The sequence below is a fragment of the Bos javanicus genome, chromosome 15 (assembly GCF_032452875.1).
Source record: "Bos javanicus breed banteng chromosome 15, ARS-OSU_banteng_1.0, whole genome shotgun sequence".
In the NCBI taxonomy this organism is placed as follows: Eukaryota; Metazoa; Chordata; class Mammalia; order Artiodactyla; family Bovidae; genus Bos; species Bos javanicus.
In genome coordinates this window covers 38,577,745-38,598,344 of record NC_083882.1, presented here as the reverse complement: position 1 = coordinate 38,598,344, position 20,600 = coordinate 38,577,745, and the positions used below count along the sequence as shown (strand labels likewise).

General features: G+C 46.2%; 1 protein-coding gene, 1 non-coding gene and 1 pseudogene across 2 annotated transcripts in view; all 3 read left to right on the top strand.

Annotated features, from left to right (window-relative positions):
• SPON1 (spondin 1) overlaps positions 1 to 20,600 on the top strand; it is a 309,877-nt gene that overhangs the window by 268,644 nt on the left and 20,633 nt on the right. The window lies entirely within an intron of this gene.
• On the top strand, positions 6,281 to 20,597 carry LOC133261921 (pyruvate dehydrogenase E1 component subunit beta, mitochondrial-like; annotated as a pseudogene).
• TRNAR-CCU (transfer RNA arginine (anticodon CCU)) lies at positions 15,787 to 15,859 on the top strand. Its single transcript has one exon. It is a non-coding gene; the product is annotated as a tRNA-Arg (tRNA).

The following is a 20,600-nucleotide window of genomic DNA, read 5'->3' as shown; positions in this document are numbered from 1 at the left end:
CTCCATCTGCCAACATCACACACGTCATTTGGGCTTTACCTGGTGAGAATGTCATTGACTTGTTAACTCTGTCTCTCTTTTTAGCCACTGACTATAGCAGCTGGGTTCTCTGGGCAACAGGCTGAGTCAAGATTAGCTGAAGTTGTCAGGGAATGCTCTTGGGAACCACTCCTGTGGAATGGAACAGGACGAAGCAGAAACAGGCAGAGGGAGAAGTTGAGTTGTAGGCCCATGGAAGGCCTCTGCCAGCATCACATGAAGCAGTTTTATCCAAGCAGCACAATCTCTCCAAAAGAACTGACAGCTAAGGGCTACCTTTTAGCATCTTTCCCAGCAGCTGAAGAGGGACCTGGGCAGAGAAAGACAGTCCACTACACTAGCCCACAGTCAAGTTGGAGGGAGCAGCAATATACGTAAACTCAAATGCAGCCTGGCTATGGAAATTGCCAGCCAGTGCTTCATTATAAGATCTTCAAGATCATCTATCATAGTCTTTTTTTTTTAATTTGTTTAAATGTGGACCACTGTTTTAAAAAGTCTTTATTGAATTTGTTACAATATCGCTTCTGTTTTATGTTTTTGTTTTTTGGCCTTGAGACATGTGGGATCTTAACTCCCCAACCAGGGATGGAATCCACAACCCCCTGCGTTGAAACACAAAATCTTAACCACAAGACCATCAGGAAAGTCCCTGTAATATTCTTGAATTGATTTTTTTAAATTATCATAAAAATAAAACATGTTTACATTCCCATAGAGAACTAAGAGACCCCAAAAACATCTTCACAGATTTGTAGGGCTGCTCAGACCTCACTCTGAGAAAGAAGAATGTCGAGAAGCATCCAGTTACTATACTGCTGTGAATTAATACATAAACCTGTAACAGGTCCATGGCATGAAAATCTCAAAGTTCTATGACTGCTTCTAGGTGGCAGTAATAATTTCTAGATCTTCTCGTATTTCACATTTAGCATTTGGGAATAAATACTTTCATTTGTTAAACATTCACTCAGTATATCTGATCAAGCATCTACTGTGAGATGGGTGCTTTACTAGACACCTTCTGGAGGAAAGACACATAAGTAAGTACGTGAAGTGAGCAGATAATCACATGATTAAAGTCATGGAAAAGGATGATCTGAGAATCTGTGGCCATCAAAAAGGCGTTGCCAGAGGCAAGGGGGTAGAGAAATGGGGAGATGCTGGTTCAAAGACACAGAGTTGCAGCTGGATGTCTCAACATGTAGGGTGAATTAATCTTGAGATATAATGTACGACATGATAACTGTCATCAACAGTACTATTTTATATGCTGGAAATTTGCTTAGAGTAGATTTCAGCTGCTCTCATGACTGACAAAGAAAGACACCTATGTGAGGAGATGAATATGTTAATCAGCCTGACTGCAATGATCATTTACTATGTCTATCATGTTTTACTATGGGCAAACATTATGTTGTAAACCCTAAAGAGGTAAGTTTCTACTCAAAAAAGTAAGGAAGACTTTTTGCATGGAGGAGTTGCTCGAGGGGGCCAAGATAAGGACATGCCAGGCAAAGGGACTCACAAGTCTTGAAAAGAAGCTGGGCATGGCAGGTAACTAGGAGATTAGGCAGAAAGGTGGATTAGGCAGAAGTGGGAGATTCCACTGAAAGAAGCGGGGGTGGAGACATTCAAATATAACTAAGTAATCATGACTTCTCTTTTCCTTTTCATTCACCTTGCCCTTTACTTACATTTATCTCACTCAGTCGTCACAGGTTACTATTAACCCACTAGAGGACACACCCCACAAGAGTTGGGTCTGTGTTGCTGTGTACACTGCCCTATGCCCCAGGCACAGCGTCAACCTCAAAAACAAGAAATTGACTCAAGAGGCAAAGCATTTACTTAGGATCAGAGAATTACAATTTGGGATATACAGATTCAGGTAGAAACCCAAATAGTGTCCTAATTATAAGAGAGAGAATCAGGGCTTTTGTTGTAAAAAAAGAAGAAAGTTACTTTTAAGGAGAGTTCATTGGTGCTGACAAGCAAAGCTAGATTCCTGGCTCAGGTCAAGTGGTCACTAGGTAAATGTGAACCCAGTCCTTTCAACATTCTTCCTAACTGCTTGGAATATTGGTGGTTTGGTCCAGTTCAGAGGTTGAGACACAGGATTCGCAGGGCAGCTCCCCTGAAATGGCTGTACTTGACTTCATTTAAACATTCTTGGTCCTAGCTCCCTGACCATGATCTCACGTGGGCTCAGCCTGCATCAGCTTGAAGCAGCATTTGGGTTCCTGGCCAGAGACTGAGGTCAGGCCACAGCAGTGAGAGCACCACATCCTCCCACTAGACCGCCAGGGGCCAGTGACAAGGCCCTGGCCCATCAGCTGTGTAGAAATTAATTATCACAAAACAGTGAAAAACAATGAAACAAGTAAAGTGTTTAATAGGAGGAAAATGAGTAGGTGTGGCTAGACATACTGGCAGGCTCAGAGAGCGCGTCACACCCTCATGGTAGTTTGAGTCACTTTTTTGGGGCCTTTCTTCCTAGTTTCCTTTGATCAATCATCTTGCTTTGCCTGGTCCTGAGTCCTGTTGGGTTTATCTCAAAGTCCTCACATGTGTGCCTCCACATCTCTTAGCCAACATGGATTCTAGCAAAGAGGCCTGTGGGCAGCTTGACGTCACTTACTGTGATGTGACGCCCCCCTCTCTTTTGACCTCCAAGGAGCCTTTCTGCACATGTGTGGTCAGGAAGCTCTCCTTAACTTCACAAATGGGAAATATGTGGTCTTTTATCTGGCCAGGGCCCAGCCTCTTCCATCATCTTGCTTTTATGGAGTTCCTGCTATTATGGTGTTTCTTCTACAGGGAAGACAGTTCAGCCTGGGGCCCATCTATCTCCTGCCTCAACCAGGGATCAGACTCGCACCCTCAGCAGTGAAAGTACAGAGTCCTAACCACTGGACTGCCACAGAAGTTCCTGGGATGGCTGTATTTTAAACGGCTGCCTTTCCATCATCATCTTCACCCACTAGTGGGCACGCCTCTCAAGAGCAGGATTGTGTCACCTATCCACTGGCCCCATGCCCCTTGCCCAGCGCAGTTTCTGACTATAGAAGGAACCCAATAAATACATGTTTTACACACTGAGATATCTGCTCAGAAAGGATGAGCAACTTCCCCAAACTAACACAGCACATAAATGGCAGAGCCAAGGTATGGACTTGGGTCTGCCTTGTTCCACCACACCAGCTTTTAGCCCCTGCTCCAGGATGTTACAGTAATAACTAACTAGAAGGGGAGTTTCACTGTCAGGGAAACTTCTGTTACCAGGGGAAGTCTGGCAGAGCCCAGCTGTGTGTGTGTGACCCTAATTTCCTGGTAGGGACACGCCTTCCATGTCCACTAGACACACAATTTCTTTTCCGTCCCCAGTGTCTCCCCAAACCTCTGTGAGTATTTGGGGGGCTCAGGAATGAAAAGAGTTAAGCTTTACAGCTGATCAAGCTGTTCCTTTGCATTTAAATAGCACCGTTTAAGAGATCGACACTTCTGGAAACTGATTTGATGCTAACGTGCTGAGCACCTTGAGGCAGCTGGCTTCTCCCTCCTCCAGGTCATTTAGAGCTTCATTACTTAATAATTTGAAAGCTTTTTATGGAAATCAGTAGATGGAGGGAGATGATGAAGCAAAATGTTATTATATGTAAGGACCCAGCAAAACCGGCTGACAGTCTCTGAGGGGAGAGAGAAGAGGGAGATGTTGGTGTGCAAATCAATTCTTGTTTCTTTTTGAAACAGCTTTTATTTTAAAAATAAGAAGGTTTAACAACCCATTCCAGTATTCTTGCCTGGGAAATCCCATGGACAGAGGAGCCTGGTCGGATACAGTCCATGGGTCTCAAAAGAGTCAGACACAACTTGGCAACTACACAACACTACCAAAGGATAACAAAATCCAACAGCCTTTAAAACAGTCAAGTAAGGAACCCATCAGATGTCTTATCAATTCCGTCCCTCTGCGGGCACTTCAGTCCCCTCTTCCCGCCTTCTCGGCTGCTGCCCTGGCTCCCAGTCCACCACCTCTAGATGTCCTTCCCACCACATTTGCCCTCCGTGCTTGTCTCACAAATGCTCCCTCCAAAGCCTTCGTGGGTATTTCTCCAGATGAGAAAGCCACAGTGAGCAGCCTTGGAGTAGCTTTTCCTCCTGACTTTTTTTAATGGCAATATACTTGGATGGTTCAAAATTCAAAAGCAGAGCACGGTTAATCTGTGAAAAGTAGTTCTTGCTCCCTGGTTGCCCAGTTCCTCTCCCCTGAGGTACCTTGTCTTTGTGAAGCTCTTATGTTCCTTCCAGAGATAATTTAGGTGAATGGAAATAAAAGTATGCACGCACACGTGCACACACACACACACACACACACGCACGCACACATAAGCATATGCATAAGCATATGCACATATATTTTCTTTATATATTTACATTTCTTTGTAACTAGATTATTATACAAATAGATAAAGAGCCCAAAATACTATATATCGGTGTAAAAAAAAAAAAGATACCAAAAGTATATACATGTTTATTTTTATATTTGTATGTGGTCTTTGGGCTCTTCATTAAAAGAGTTATACTGGTGGTGAGATTATCTCTAAAATATGCTATATTAAAAAGCAAGGCACAGAATGACTTGTATAGCAATCTATTTGTATAATAGTCTGGCTCCCATGATACAAGGAAATGGCAAGGATAAAGAAAATGTGTGTGTGAGCTATGATTTCAACTACGTGACAAAGACACAAATACAGAAACGAATATACTCACTGATGATAGCTGCTAAATTAGGATGGAGGGATTACAGGTTTTTGTTTTTGTTTCTCTCTCTCTAAATTTCTATGATATTGTTACGTTAATTTTTTTATTTTGAAGACCTTCAGTTCAGTTCAGTGGCTCAGTCATGTCCGACTCTTTGCAACCCCTTGAACTGTAGCATGCCAGGCCTCCCTGTCCATCACCAGCTCTTGGAGTTTATTCAAACTCAAGTCCATCGAGTCAGTGATGCCATCCAGCCATCTCATGCTCTGTCATCCACTTCTCCTCTTGCCCCTAACCCCCCCACCAGCATCAGGGTCTTTTCCAATGAATCAACTCTTCGCATGAGGTGGCCAAAGTACTGGAGTTTCAGCTTCAGCATCAGTCCTTCCAATGAACACCTAGGACTGATCTCCTTTAGAATGGACTGGTTGAATCTCCTTGCAGTCCAAGGGACTCGCAAGAGTCTTCTCCAACACCACAGTTCAAAAGCATCAATTCTTCAGCGTTCAGCTTTCTTCACAGTCCAACTTTCACATCCATACATGACCACTGGAAAAACCATAGCCTTGACTAGATGGACCTTTGTTAGCAAAGTAATGTCTCTGCTTTTGAATATGCTATCTAGTTTGGTAATAACTTTCCTTCCAAGGAGTAAGCATCTTTTAATTTCATGGCTGCAGTCACCATCTGCAGTGATTTTGGAGCCCAGAAAAATAAAATCTGACACTGTTTCCACTGTTTCCCCATCAATTTCCCATGGGACCAGATGCCATGATCTTCGTTTTCTGAATGTTGAGCTTTAAGCCAACTTTTTCACTCTCCTCTTTCACGTTCATCAAGAGGCTTTTTAGTTCCTCTTCACTTTCTGCCATAAGGGTGGTGTCATCTGCATATCTGAGGTTATTGATATTTCTCCCAGCAATCTTGATTCCAGCTTGTGTTTCTTCCAGCCCAGTGTTTCTTATGATGTACTCTGCATATATGTTAAATAAGCAGGTGACAATATACAGCCTTGATGTACTCCTTTTCCTATTTGGAACCAGTCTGTTGTTCCATGTCTAGTTCTAACTGTTGCTTCCTGACCTGCATATAGGTTTCTCAAGAGGCAGGTCAGGTGGTCTGGTGTTCCCATCTCTTTCAGAATTTTCCACAGTTTATTGTGATCCACACAGTCAAAGGCTTTGGCATAGTCAATAAAGCAGAAATAGATGTTTTTCTGGAATTCTCTTGCTTTTTCCATGATCCAGCAGATGTTGGCAATTTGATCTCTGATTCCTCTGCCTTTTCTAAAACCAGCTTGAACATCTGGAAGTTCACGGTTCACATATTGCTGAAGCCTGTCTTGGAGAATTTTGAGCATTACTTTACTAGCATGTGAGATGAGTGCAATTGAACGGTAGTTTGAGCATTCTTTGGCATTGCCTTTCTTTGGGATTGGAATGAAAACTGACATTTTCCAGTCCTGTGGCCACTGCTGAGTTTTCCAGATTTGTTGGCATATTGAGTGCAGCACTTTCACAGCATCATCTCTCAGGATTTGAAATAGCTCAAGTGGAATTCCATCACCTCCACTAGCTTTGTTCATAGTGATGCTTCCTAAGGCCCACTTGGCTTCACATTCCAAGATATCTGGCTCCAGGTGAGTGATCACACCATCGTGGTTATCTGGGTCATGAAGGTTTTTTTTTTGTAAAGTTCTTCTGTGTATTCTTGCCACCTCTTCTTAATATCTTCTGCTTCTGTTAGGTCCATACCATTTCTGTCCTTTATTGTGCCCATCTTTGCATGAAATATTCCCTTGGTATCTCTAATTTTCTTGAAGAGATCTCTAGTCTTTCCTACTCTGTTGTTTTCCTGTATTTCTTTGCACTGATTACTTAGGAAGGCTTTCTTATCTCTCCTTGCTATTCAGAACTCTGCATTTAGGTGGGTATATTTTTCCTTTTCTTCTTTGCCTTTAGCTTCTCTTCTTTTCTCAGCTATTTATAAGGCCTCATCAGAGGCCTTTTGCAATTCTTTTTCTTGGGTATGGTCTTGATCCCTGCCTACTGTACAATGTCACAAACCTCCATCCATAGATCTTCAGGCACTCTATCAGATCTAATCCCTTGAATATATTTGTCACTTCTACTGTATAATCATAAAGGATTTGATTTAGGTCATACCTGAATGGCCTGGTGTTTTCCAACTTTCTTTAATTTAAGTCTGAGTTTGGAAATAAGTAGTTCATGATCTGAGCCACAGTTAGCTCCCAGTCTTATTTTTGCTGACTGTATAGAGCTTCCCCATCTTTGGCTGCAAAGAATATAATCCATCTGATTTCAGTATTGACATCTGGCGATGTCCATGTGTTGTCTTCTCTTGGTGTTGTTGGAAGAGGGTGTTTGCTATGACCAGTGGGTTCTCTTAACAAAACCTTGTTAGACTTTGCCCTGCTTTGTTTTGTACTCCAAGGCCCAATTTGCCTGTTACTCCAGGCATCTCTTGACTTCCTACTTTTGCATTCCAGTCTCTGGAGGAGGTGTGGGTCTGCAGTGGCCTGCTGCAGGGTCGGGGGCACTGATTGGGGAAGTGCGTGCACCCGACCTTTTGTAGGAGGTCGCCATTAACTTCATTACCTCCACCATAGTTTGGCTTCAGGTCAAACAACAGAGAGGGAATACAGCCCCACCCAACAACAGAAAATTGGATTAAAGAGTTACTGAGTTATGGCCCTGCCCATTAGAACAAGACCCAGTTTCCCACTCAGTCTCTCCCATCAAGAAGCTTCCATAAGCCTCTTATCCTTATCCATCAGAGGGCAGAGAGAATGAAAACCACAGTCACAGAAAACTAATCAAACTGATCACATGGACCACAGCCTAATCTAACTCAATGAAACTATGAGTCATGCCGTGTAGGGCCACCCAGGATGGACGGGTCGTGGTGGAGAGTTCTGACAGAATGTGGTCCACTGGAGAAGGGAATGGCAAACCTCTTCAGTATTCTTGCCTTGAGAACCCCATGAACAGTATGAAAAGGCAAAAAGAAAGGACACTGAAAGATGAACTCCCCAGGTCGGTAGGTGCCCAATACGCTACTGGAGAAGAGTGGAGAAATAACTCCAGAAAGAATGAAGAGACAGAGTCAAAGCAAAAACAATACCCAGTTGTGGATGTGACCAGTGATGGAAGTAAAGTCTGATGCTGTAAAGTACAATATTGCATACAAACCTGGAATGTTAGGTCCCTGAATCAAGGCAAATTGGAAGTGGTCAAACAGGAGATGGCAGGAGTGAACATCGACATTTTAGGAATCAACAAACTAAAATGGACTGGAATGAGTGGATTTAACTCAGATGACCGTGGGCAAGAATCCCTTAGAAGAAATGGAGTAGCCCTCATAGTCAGCGAAAGAGTCTGAAATGCAGTCCTTGGATGCAATCTCAGAAACAACAGAATGATCTCTGTTCATTTCCAAGGCAAACCATTCAGTATCACAGTAATCCAAGTCTATGCCCCAACCAGTAATGCTGAAGAAGCTGAAGTTGAACAGTTCTATGATGACCTACAAGACCTTCTAGAACTAACACCTATACACTAATGACTCAAATTCACCTCCTGCCTGGACTACTCCATTGAACCCCAGCCTCATGTATCCAACTGCCTACATGACACCTCCATTCAGAGTCATCCTTGACCCCTCTGTTTTACACCCCACGTCCAATCCACCAGCAGATCCTGTTGCTTCTTCCTTTAAAATAATGTCTTGCATCTGACATCTTCCCACCCCTGCCATTGCTCTCTCATGATCCCGTGTCACCTGACTGGCCTCCCTGGGTCCTGCCTGCCCTCCTACAGTTTACTCCCCCACCATAGTCAGCAGAATCCTCACTGTCTACTCAGAAGCCCTGCAGCAGCATCCAAGTTCATAGCACTTGCAAGGGTGCCCCTAAGAACCCCTGAGAGGGCAGTGAAGACCAGAGACTTCCTCTAGCTTGTCATTAATTAATTGTTTAATTAACTAATCCATTATTCATTCTTAATCATCCCCTGTATCACTCCCCAGACCAGCCAGTGCTGGGGACACAGAGGGGAACACAGTTCAGCCCCTGCCCTCATAATGGCTCCCAGGACTAGATGGGAACTGTCTTCAGAGGAAGGTGGGGAGGGAGAGACAGGGAAGAGGAGCAAGCGATGTCAAATGCTACACCTTTGGCTTCCCTGGTGGCTCAGAGGGTAAAGCATCTGCCTGCAATCCGTGAGAGCCAGGTTTGATCCCTGGGTCAGGAAGACCCCCTAGAGAAGGAAATGGCAACCCACTCCAGTATTCTTGCCTATAGAATCCCATGTTTGGAGGAACCTGGTAGGATACAGTCCACGGGGTCTCAAAGAGTCAGACACGACTGAGCGACTTCACTTTCACTTCACTTAAGAGACACACACACACACACACCCCCACAAGATGCTCCCAGGGGCAGGGTTAGGGTCAAGGCCCTTTACAGGTTGCCTTATAGGTGCTGGCTTGGCTCTTCCTCCCTTCCTGGCTCCAGCCCGACTTCCTTGGAGTCCCCACCTGTTGGAAGCAGACAGCCCAGCTCAGCCTGCTCTCCCCTGGCTGATGTCAGAATCTTTCCTGGCCTGGCCCCTTTTTTACTTCTCTGCTCCAACCCCAGGACTAATGTTTTTCTAAGTGCTGGAGATAGGGCAGAAGGTGGGGAAGAGGGGCTGGGATGGGAAGTACAGACAGGCTCCATCTACCCCTTCAGCTCCCTGCTGAATCAGAGGAGAGGCAGACTTTCATAATCCTAACGGATACATGAAAGTCCAAAAGGGAGGTTAAGCCCAGGATTGGCACTTTGGTCACCAAAGAACAAGCTGAATTGATGCCTGTGGTAACAGAGGCACACAGAAGCCTGGCCTCTCCCTCAGGTCATGGGGTGATGCCCGTCCTCAGAGTGCAAGAGACAGGTGTGGGTGCAAGGGCAGTGGGCGGGCCCAGGCAGCTCTCTCTGATGGGCCCTTCCTCTCCTGCATCAGAAACACCAAGCTGCTTTCACAAAACCATCTTGCGGGAAAACTATTATCTACGGGCATTATGCAATTTTCCTATCAGAATTACAGGCTGTGTTTGAAAAGAAATTGAATTTGAAATGCTTCTGTGAAACCACATCACCTTCTTACAGGTCTGTTCATGGGCTTCAGATACCTTCTCTGGCTTTTAAATAGCTGATCAGACAGTAGCTTATGATGGCAGCAGCTTCCAGGGTGCAAGGTGGGCTCTCGGCACATAAACAGTCAGCCTAGGTCACTGGGGCGTGCATCTGAGGCAGACTCAGAGCCTTGCAGCTGACTGTGGGTCCTAAGGAGGCCCTATCCCTTCCTCTTCCTTTAATTAGTGCCAGGTCTCTGGTTGGCACTCGCCACAGCTCACCCAGTGCCCACTAGCTCAGTGCCCATGTCTGTTGGTGTCACTTTACTCAGCTCTGGCTCCACACTGTGCCATAGAGTCCTGGGACTCAGAAAGACACCAGACGCTTCCTCATCACAGCCTCTCATTCAAACAGCAAAGATGGGGACCTCTCTAGTGGTCCAGAGGTTAAGACATCTCTCCCAATGCAGGGGATGTGGGTTTGAGCCCTGGTTGGGGAACTAAGATCGCATTTGTCTTGTGCCCAAAAAAAAAAAACAGAAACAATATTGTAACAAACTCAGTGAAGACTTTAAAAGTGGTCCACATCAAAAAAAAAAAAAAAACTTTAAAAAAAAGGCAAAGATTGATTGAGCGCACTCTAAACACTGATAGTACAGCAGTGAGTGAGCAGAATAGACAAAGCCTTTGCCCATAGAAAATGCCTATTCTAGTTAAAAGTAGAAAAGATAAAAAGTAAGAAAGCAAAATGCATAGGATACTGTGTGCGTTAAGTTGCTTCGTCATGTCAAACTCTTCGCAACCCTATGGACTGTAGTCTGCCAGGCTCCTCTGTCCATGGGGATTCTCCAGGCAAGAATACTGGAGTGGGTTGCCATGCCCTCCTCTAGGGTATCTTAGTATACCAGATGGTGACAAATGTTATGGAGAAAAGACAATCAGATAAAGTGAGAGCAGGGTGCCAGGTTGAGGAAGGGGCAGGGAATTGCTATTTTGAATCGTGTGGTCAGCAGAGGCCTCACTGAGAAGGTGACATTTGAGCAAAGACCTAGAGGAGGCAGAGGAACGAGTGCTCTAGTATCTAAGAGGACAGCTCCCCAGGCTCAGGGATCTGTAAGTGCTAAGTGTGTCTAGCATATCTGAGGAGATGTCCAGGTGGCTGGAGCAAAGTGAGCAAAAGGGCGAGTAATAAAAGAGGAAGCTAGTGAGGTAACAGGGAGGCAGAGCAGATCATGAGGGGCTATGGCAGCCATGGCCAAGGTCCCCATTTCCTGTGCAACGTGATACCATTAGAGGATTTTGACAAGAAAAACGGCATGATGCGGCTACTGCGTGAAGAAGAGCCTGGAAGAAGGTGAGGGAAGAGGCAGAGAGACCAGCCAGGAAGCAGTTGCAACACATTTAATCCTAGTTAATGATGATACCTCGTGGCTTGGACCAAGATGGTGCCAGGGATGCAGGGAGGTACCATCCAGCCCCTGCTCCAACGATGGTGAGACACAGTTGTTGGCTCAAAAATGCATTTTAGAAGTGCAGTTGACAGATGTGCTGAAGAATCGGATGTGGAGTGAGAGAAGCATCAAGGTTGATAAACTAGAAGGATGGCTTAGCCATTTAATGCGATGTTTACAATGAGAGAAGCCAGATTTGGAGAGGAGGGCATCTTCCCTGGTGGCTCAGACAGTAAAGAATCTGCCTGCAATGCAGGAGACCTGGGTTTGCTGCCTGGGTGGAGAAGATCTCCTGGAGAAGGGAATGGCTACCCACTCCAGTATTGTTGCCTAGAGAAGCCCATGGACAGAGGAGCCTAGTGGACTATTGTCCACAGGGTCACAAAAGAATTGGACACAACTGAGTGACTAAGCACACACACAGGTTTGAGGAGGGGAAGATCAGGAACTTGGTTTCAGACACACTGAATTTGAGATACCAATTCAACATCCAGATGAAAGTGTTAGGCAGCTGGTATACAAGATGGAGTTCAGAGGCGGGGACGAGGTGAAGATGGCAGTTTAGGCGTCTTCAGTATATACGTAACTCATATTTTAAGGCATGGGACAAGAGAGATCACTAAGGCAGTGTGGCTAGAAAAGGGAAGAGCACGGAGAGCTTGAGGCCAGGGACACTTCAGTGTTTGCAGAAAGATGAAGAGGGTCAGCACAGGAGGCTGAGAAGGAACGAGGTGAGGAGAAAATGAAAAGGCAGCAGGAGCTAGGCCAGAAGGTGTTTCAAGGCAGAGGGAGTGAGCAGCTGTGTCAGACGGTCACGGAAGCTACAAGCTGGGCACTGACCTTTGGCAGGGAGAGAGGCGAGTCTCACTCACTTCCTGTGAGAAAGGGGGACCACTTGCCTGCCTTCCTCAGAAGACTATGGTACAGCCCACAGGAGACCATGGGCAAACTGTAGAGCTCACTGAATGTGAGCTGTCTGTTTTTATTTATGACCCAGTAAACCCAGAACCTGTTGAAATGATGGGAGGACGTGTTAGGCACAATTGATTTTAAAGATGCTTCTGGCTCCATTATCGCCTCATAAAAAGGCTCATTTCCTGCTGCTCTTCACGAGGACACTCATGCAAGGATGAAAAAGTCCCCCTCAGAGGTGGAAGCCATCAGGACTGATATTTTTTATGGGTGGTTAGTGGAAACTCTGGGAAAGGGTAGAAGCAAATAATGGAACCAAACACAGCTCACTGGGTCTTTACGCAAGATGACAGGCGCTGCCCTTCCAGAGGGAATCGAGTGACCCTGTGCCTCACAGCAAGGGCTCCGTGGAGAAAACTATCAACCAGGGGCAGCCATGATCTCACTGAAAAACAAGCAAAATGGTGGGGGGGGGGGGCGGTGGTGAGAGGGAGCTGGAGAGGAGGAATCGTGAGGGAAAGTGGAAAGAGCTTGAGCTCTGGAGTCAGGCGCGTCTGTATAGGAACCATGATTACCAGATGGTCTTTACAAGTCACGTGACCTCCCTGGCCCTCAGTTTCCTCATCTGCAGAAGGAAATGGTAGCAATTCCCAAAGGTTTTCCTAAGAAGCGAGCTGATACATGGGGAAACGCATTTAGGGTCATCGGCTTCCCTTCCCTTTAGTAGCAGTGGTGTCTCTCCAACTCAAGGACCCTGTCCGCCCCCTTCTTTGGCAGAAGCAGTTCTCAGGACAGCATTAACATGAACAGCATTGTGAAACTGTTTGAGAATCCTTCCTCCTCCTCCTCCACCCCCACCCATGAGGCTGCAATTTTCAGAACTCAGGGTACAGCAGGACATGCCCTGAAGGACAGCAGAAGCCTGGTGGGGGTGAGGAGAGCAGGGAATGTTGGGGGCAAGAGGCCGGAGTGGGGCCTTTTCCAAGAGAGCCTCACCCTCCTGCCCCCTCCACCTGCATTCACAGGCCGACAAACGTGGTCTCCAGAGTCAGGCTGAGGTTTGAACTCTGGACCTGCACTGACTAACCTGTACCTAATTTGGCCAAAGAAATGTGTTTCTGAGGATTAAAAAGTATATACCTTCCTTGAGGATGCATCCTAAGAATTTAATGAGATACTGCATGCTAAGTTGCTTCAGTCATGTCTGACTCTTTGCAATCCCATAGACAGACAGTAGTCCTCCGGGCTCCTCTGTCCATGGGGTTCACCAGGTATGAATACTGGACTGGGTTGCCATTTCCTTCTCCAGGGAACAAGATATTAGATATCAGGTAATTCTCAAGGTGCCTAGCACCTAGAAACCAGATTCCTGTGGTCATTGTTTGTTTCTACTTGTTTCCGTTCCTTCTGCTCTGTGACGTGGATTGCATCCCATTTCTCTTCTTGCTGATCTAGGGCAGGACCTGCGATGGTGAGGAAGTTTAGCCTCGGTGCTGCCCAGAGCATTCAGATCAGATCAGTCACTCAGTCGTGTCTGACTCTTTGCGACCCCATGAATCGCAGCACGCCAGGCCTCCCTGTCCATCACCAACTCCCAGAGTTCACTGAGACTCACGTCCATACAGTCAGTGATGCCATCCAGCCATCTCATCCTCTGTCGTCCCCTTCTCCTCTTGCCCCCAATCCCTTCCAGCATCAGAGGGCCTTAGAATGAGGAAGCAGGTTGTAGTTCAGGACTGCGAGACAAAGGCAAAAGATAGGAGCTGGGAAGGTATAGGAACAAAGAGGAGGTGAAGAGTGAGGCAGGGTGGAGGGGACAGCCTCACGTGTTACTGTGAGCGTGGATGAGATGACCGAGCTTTCCTGCTTCTGGAGCTGGTTCTGGAGGGCATGGAGGGTCAGTGTGGGGTAAGGCTTGTTCAGAGAAACCGCCCTGGCCCCCCAGAGCCACGTTCTGCCTCTCTGCTCTACTCAGACTTGACATCTCTTGATATCCATGTGATTTCTGCCTCTGACCTGTCACAGACCTGTTTCCACAAACCCCCCTTTCTCCAAACCTGACCTCAGCCCCTGGCCTGATTTAGGCTGTGTGATTCCCATTTGGTTCATGCAGATGGAAGTGTGAGTACAGCTGTAAGACCATTACAATGTTTACAAAAGCAAAATGAGAGAACGCATCCCTGTGAAGGTGGACATGAGTACCCTGTCCTTTCTTGGAGGACTTTTATTTTAATTGGCATAGTTCTGGGAAAGTGCTAACATCATGCAGATGAGGTGTGAACTGTGAGTGCCCTGAAATACTTTGTTTGAAAACACTCCTGTGGGAGATGGATAAGGGCTATAAGGATTCTTGAAAGATCCTTTCTGGGCCTTAGAGACTTGTTAAAGGAGTTTTTCATTTAAGTCTGAAGTTTGGGTTGCTTGCTCTGAATTTAGGTCCTTCAGTCTTCAGAATGTAAAATACCTGGTCCCCCAGTGCCCCATCCAAGGCTCTCCCAGCTACACGAACCTTTAAATAAGGGGATGTTCTCCTGAGGCTTCACGGCTTTGCAGCTGTCCCTGGGTACTCCATTCTCTGTACTCAGGCGGTATAAATCGGTTCTAATACCAGCGTGGCCTAAATGTGAATGAGAATAGGGACTCTTCTTGTGGTCCAGTGGCTAAGACTCTCACTACCAATGCAGGGGACCCAGGTTTGATCCCTGATCGGGGAACTAGATCCTCCATGTTGCAACTAAGACCCAGTGCAGCCAAATAAATAAAAATCAACATTTTTTATCTAAATAAAAAAAGAATAAGAATAGTAACGAGTATTGATGCTAATACAGGCACAGGATTAGCACATTACTTGAATTATGTAATTTTGTCCCCCTAATAACACTATGCGGTAGACACACTTTTTAACTCAACATTTCAGAGATGAGAAAGCTAAAGGAAGTCAGAGTCTCACTAAAAGACACAGAGCTAGTCACGGTGCAGTCAGGGTTTGAATTCAGGTATAATAACTAGGGCGAACTACAACCATGCTACTTTCCTGCCTGCTGGATTAGTAAAGATGAAAAAGATTGATAGCATCCAGTGTGCCCAAAGTTGCAAAAACACTGGCACACACACGTACTTGAAGAAGTATCAGTTGGTACAGACATTTGGAGGACAGTTTGGTAGGTGCCACCAAAATTGTCAATTTGCTTCATTGTTCGATCATTCTTGGAAATTTATGACATAGGAACTTATAAAGAAGTACATTCACAAGTGTTCAGTAGAGCATCATGTATAGAAACAAATATCCACCAATAATACCAGCTACATAAGAGAACGTCCATGCTATAGAATTCTACACATACATTAAAACAAACAAAAATGGTGTGGCTTTGCTTTCCCACCAATTTACTAAGTTCCACAGCACTTGGATTTGGCTGCGAACAGGCCAGACTCTCTCCAATCCTGAAAAGCTTTGGTTCTACTTTAAGAAAAATATGTCAGGACTTCCCTGGTGGCCCAGCGGCTAAGACTCTGTACTCCTGATGCAGGGAGCCCAGGTTCGAGCCCTGGTTAGGGAAATAGATCTCATATGCCACAACTAAGACCAGGTGCGGCGAAATAAATACATGAATGAAACATTTTTCTTGAAAAAGAAAGAAAAATGTTTAGTTTCTCAAATACATTTTTCCAAATGGTTCCTGTGCTCTTATTTCATTGGATAACACAAACATGCAGATGGTATGTAACCATAAGATGAAACAGCGGACAGGAAGAAGCTGTTCTAAGGCCTGCACCCATGGACAACCATCCTTGGAGCCTCCATGGCTCTAAAAGGTACAGATAGAATGCCAGTACCATAAATAAACACTAATGGAGAGCCTCGACAATTTCTGAGTTATATACTACAAAGGCAAAATCAATGTCATTAGTTGCAATTTGACAACCAAGCTTTCGTTGTAATACGAGGTATGTCTGCAGGGCCAGCCAGCTAACCTAGTAGCCCCTTAACTCCACCCACATTGACTTTTTTTTATTATTTTTTTTATTTATTTGGTTGCACTGGGTCTTCCTTACTGCATGTGGGCTTTCTCTCGTTGTGGGAGCGAGGGCTACTCATCGTGGCAGTGCTCAGGCTTCTCACTGTGGTGGCTTCTTGCTGCAGAGCACAGGCTACAGGAGTGAGAGCTTCGGCTGTGGTAGCCTGTGGGCCCTGGAACACACAGGTTTAGCAGTTGTAGAGCGTGGGCTTAGTTGCTCCACAGCGTGTGGGATCTTCCTAGATCAGGGATCAAACCCAAGTCCCCTGCACGGGCAGGCAGATTCTTATCCACTGCACCACCAGGAAAGTCCCTACTTTTTTTAGTAAAGTATTTCTTCAAGGGCAAAAGGACTGTCATCAGATAGTATCTCATAACTTGGATCTCATGCTTGGATTTCCTTTTTCTTAGTCTTGACCTGGCTTATCCTAGTTTGAGAATCTCAAACACTCTCAAAATCAACAAAAGGAAAGCTCTGATGTCACAGGTAACAACAAGGAAAGTTTTTCATGATATGATAGTAAGGGGAAAATGTAAAAATCATGGTGCAGAATGAGATTTCAATATGATGCAGTTTTCGTGGGAAAGGCCATATCTAATGTTCATGCACACACACACGCGTGTTGTACCTAAGTATAGTAAAAGATCTGGGATGATATGTACCACACTGTAACATGCTGGAGAGGGAGGTGGCAGAAGGCAGGATAGATGCTAGAGTGGAGAGCTCAGCATTTACACTGTGCTTCTGTGATGCTAAATTTTCCCACAAAAAGCATGTATTATTCTGAAATTAAAAATCAAAGGAAAAAACTAGATGATGCAGGCCATGTAGGCGAAACTTGGGAATTAAGAAATCCCTGTGGTTTCGGCAGCAGGCAGAGGACATGGTCAGGATGGCCATGGTTGCTGGGTTGGTGTGGAGACTCCTTGAGCAGGTCTCTGGTCTGCTGAGGAGGGGTTCCCCCAGACCACACTGGCCACACTGCAGGTAACAGTTCATGAGGCTATAAATCAAGGTATGGAGGAGGAGACGGAAAGAGCTGGGAAGGTATTTCTACTTGGGAAAGAAGTTGCCCTGTACGATGGGGTTAGTCGAGGCCTGTGGAAAGAATATGGAGATAAGAGGATCATAGATACTCCTGTATCTGAGTCGGGTTTTGCTGGAATTGCTGTAGGTGCAGTTCTGGCTGGGTTAAGGCCCATTTGTGAATTTATGCTCTTCAGTTTCTCTATGCAAGCCATTTACCAGGTTATAAACTCAGCTACCAAGACCTGTTACGCATCAGGAGGCCTTCAGCCAGTGCCCCTAGTCTTCAGGGCGCCCAGTGGCGCCCCCGCAGGCGTAGCTGCCCAGCACTCCCAGTGCTTTGCTGCCTGGTATGAGCACCTCCCAGGCTTGAAGGCGGTCAGTCCCTAGAATTCAGAGGATGCAAAAGGACTTATTAAATCTGCCATTCAGGGTAAGTCCAGTGGTGGTGCTGGAGGTGAACTGATGTATAAAGTTCCTTTTGAACTTCCCCAGGAGCGCAGTCAAAAGATTATCTGATCCCTATAGGAAAAGCCAAACTAGAAAGGCAGGGTACACGTGCAGCCATAGCTTCTCATGCCAGACCTGTCAGCCACTGCTTAGAAGCTCAGCAGTGCTATCTAAAGAGGGACTTGAATATGAGCTGATACATTTGCAGACCATCAAACCGATGGACATTGAAACAAGAGAAACCAATGTCATGCAGACCAGTCACCTTGTTATTGTGGAAGGAGGCTGGTCACAGTTGGCAGTAGGAGCTGCAATCTGTGCCAGGATGATGGAGGGTCCTGTGTTCAATTTCCTGGATGCTCCTACAGCTCGTGTCACTGCCACTGAGGTCCCTGTGCCTCATGCAGATTCTAGAAGACAACTCTGTACCTCAGGTTAAAGACTTCATATCTGCAGTAAAGAAAACACTAAATATCTAGTCTGGACTTGAATTTCAGGTCATTGGGATTTACTTAAAATACTTGCTGACACTTCAGCTGGACTATCCTGTAAGACCTTCTGATTTGTAAAATTATCTCTAAAAGCAACAGTGGATGTTTTTGTACTGGAAAGAAGTTTAAATGTGTTTGTGGAAAAGCTCTCCACTTTCCTGCCTAAGTTCCATGCTCTTTTAGTCTGCTACAAGCAGCCAAGTTCTCTGAATAAGATTCATATACAATTTTACCCTCTCACTAGAAGGACAAGGTTTAAATGCGGCAGAGTCCTGATGAAAGATATATCCTAAAAAGGATAACTTAAATGTAAAAATAAAAGCATACAACCTACATTTACTGTTAGACTGTTGTGATGAGGAATAAAGGAATTCGTACTTTTAAAAGAAAAAGGAAGTCAGCATGGAAGTTATGGGGAGCTGTTGCAGGGTTTAGGCAGGCAGTGAATGTGGTCAGTTTTGCACCAATGTGGAGGGTGGTCTGGGGAAAAGTAAGAAGATGCTGGAGCCAGGGCAATCAGTGAGGAGACCATGGAAGGACTTAAGAGATGCTAAGACTGTGAACACAGTGGATCTTGGAGCCTGGCAGCTGTGAGGGGGTGAGAGGTGGAGAGATGCAGGCAGCTTGGGGATGTGCTCAGTGGGGCTGCTGGAGAAACAGCCGTATTCTGGGGGCAGCTAAAGAATTCAGTGTGGGACACGTATGAGCTGAGCATACCTCGTATGAGCGAGGAAACCTCGATCACAGGGTCCAGCTTGGGCTTTCAGGAGACAGGTCACCTCTCACACGTGACTTCACGTCGGGCAGTTTCCCTTGGTCATTCAGCATATGTGTCTTAGGAGTGAGTGAGGGATACAGTGTCAACAAATAAAACAATCTCCCAGGAGAAGTGTCACATGCTCTGTTGGAACTTGGAAATGCTGTCCCTGCAGACCTGTGAGTGTGGGGATGTTTATATATCCACAGAGTGTTTCTTCTGACCAAAAGCAGGACCCGCCCCCAACCAGGGAAGCTTGAGCTTGGAGTAGGCTTTGAGCTTCTGGGGAGAGGGGGTACCCTGGGGGCCTCACCCACCCAGTGGGTGCCCAAGCCAAGCTGAGTTACTGTCCCCTCTAAGGCATCTCCCACCCTCCCATCCTTCCCTGGCTATAGACTAGGTGCTCCAAACCAGAGGCTCTTTATAATCTTTGGGCCTGAGCCTGGAGGCACCTCTGACCTCCTCATTGTATATAGTTTCCTTGGGGCTGTGGGATTTTCTGGGCAACGTACCCACCAACTAAGGAGAAGTTCACCAATTCATCCCAAATATGTGCTAGGTACCTACTGCCAGGAACAACTCCAAGGACTGAGGCAGAGCCGTGGGCCAGTGCAGCTAGTCTCCGCCCTCCTGAAATTCAGAGACCATTCAGTCGGCATCAAAGCTCTTCCTGTCCCTGCTGGTAACATCCTGGGCTTTTCTGTGGAGCATGGACGGTGCTGTCTGAGCGCTGCTGGGCCCAGGCCGGGGGAAGGCAGGCTCTGGGATCAGCTGAATCTGCTCTGGGGAAACCCCCACCAGAGCTGAATTTGGGCACCTGTGGATACTTACTCTTTGAAAAGCATATGGAAACCCTCAGCCCCAATGTGTTATTGAAATAAAAACCCAAACCAACCTCGAAGCGAAGCTAAGCAAGATTAACAACATTCTGATTTTTCTCCCTCATGTTGGTGATGAAGGCTCTCCTTCCCAATGTTAATTATCAGATTCTTCTTCAAAAAATTCTCTTAGGTTCTCAAGCTTTAAGTGCCCTACACACTGCCCAAAGCAAAATAGAGCAGGATAACATGAGTGGCCCAGGAGCGTGGGGCTCAGGCTTCTCTTCACCCTCCTTGTCCAAGGGAGTCTGATCCAGTGTGTGTAGTCTCGACGGCAAGGGAGGCCGTGGGGGTGACGCTCCTCGAGGTTAGGTGTGGCTGGAGCAGACCCGTCAGCGCCTGGACGTGGAGAGCATGAGCTGCCCTCCAGCCTGGCCATCCCCGCCAGAGGGCAGGTCAGAGCCTGGCTCCCAAGGGGAAGGGTCTGAGATGGAAACCTCAGGTGTGGCTCAGTGGGACCGTTGGTGTTCAGCACACACCAGGCACCCTGGACATAGCCCCACCTCACAGGACCGCCAAGACTCCAGGGTGCCCCCACCCTGGAGCAGGCTGTCTCCACACCTGGGTAGGTAGAGCCTCTGCAGCAGGTAAGGGTGTGGGGTGGACAACGTCACCATGTTAAAGCCATCTTTTTCCCTGAGCCCAGCTCTCCTCACTAAATACCTGTGGTCCTTTTTTA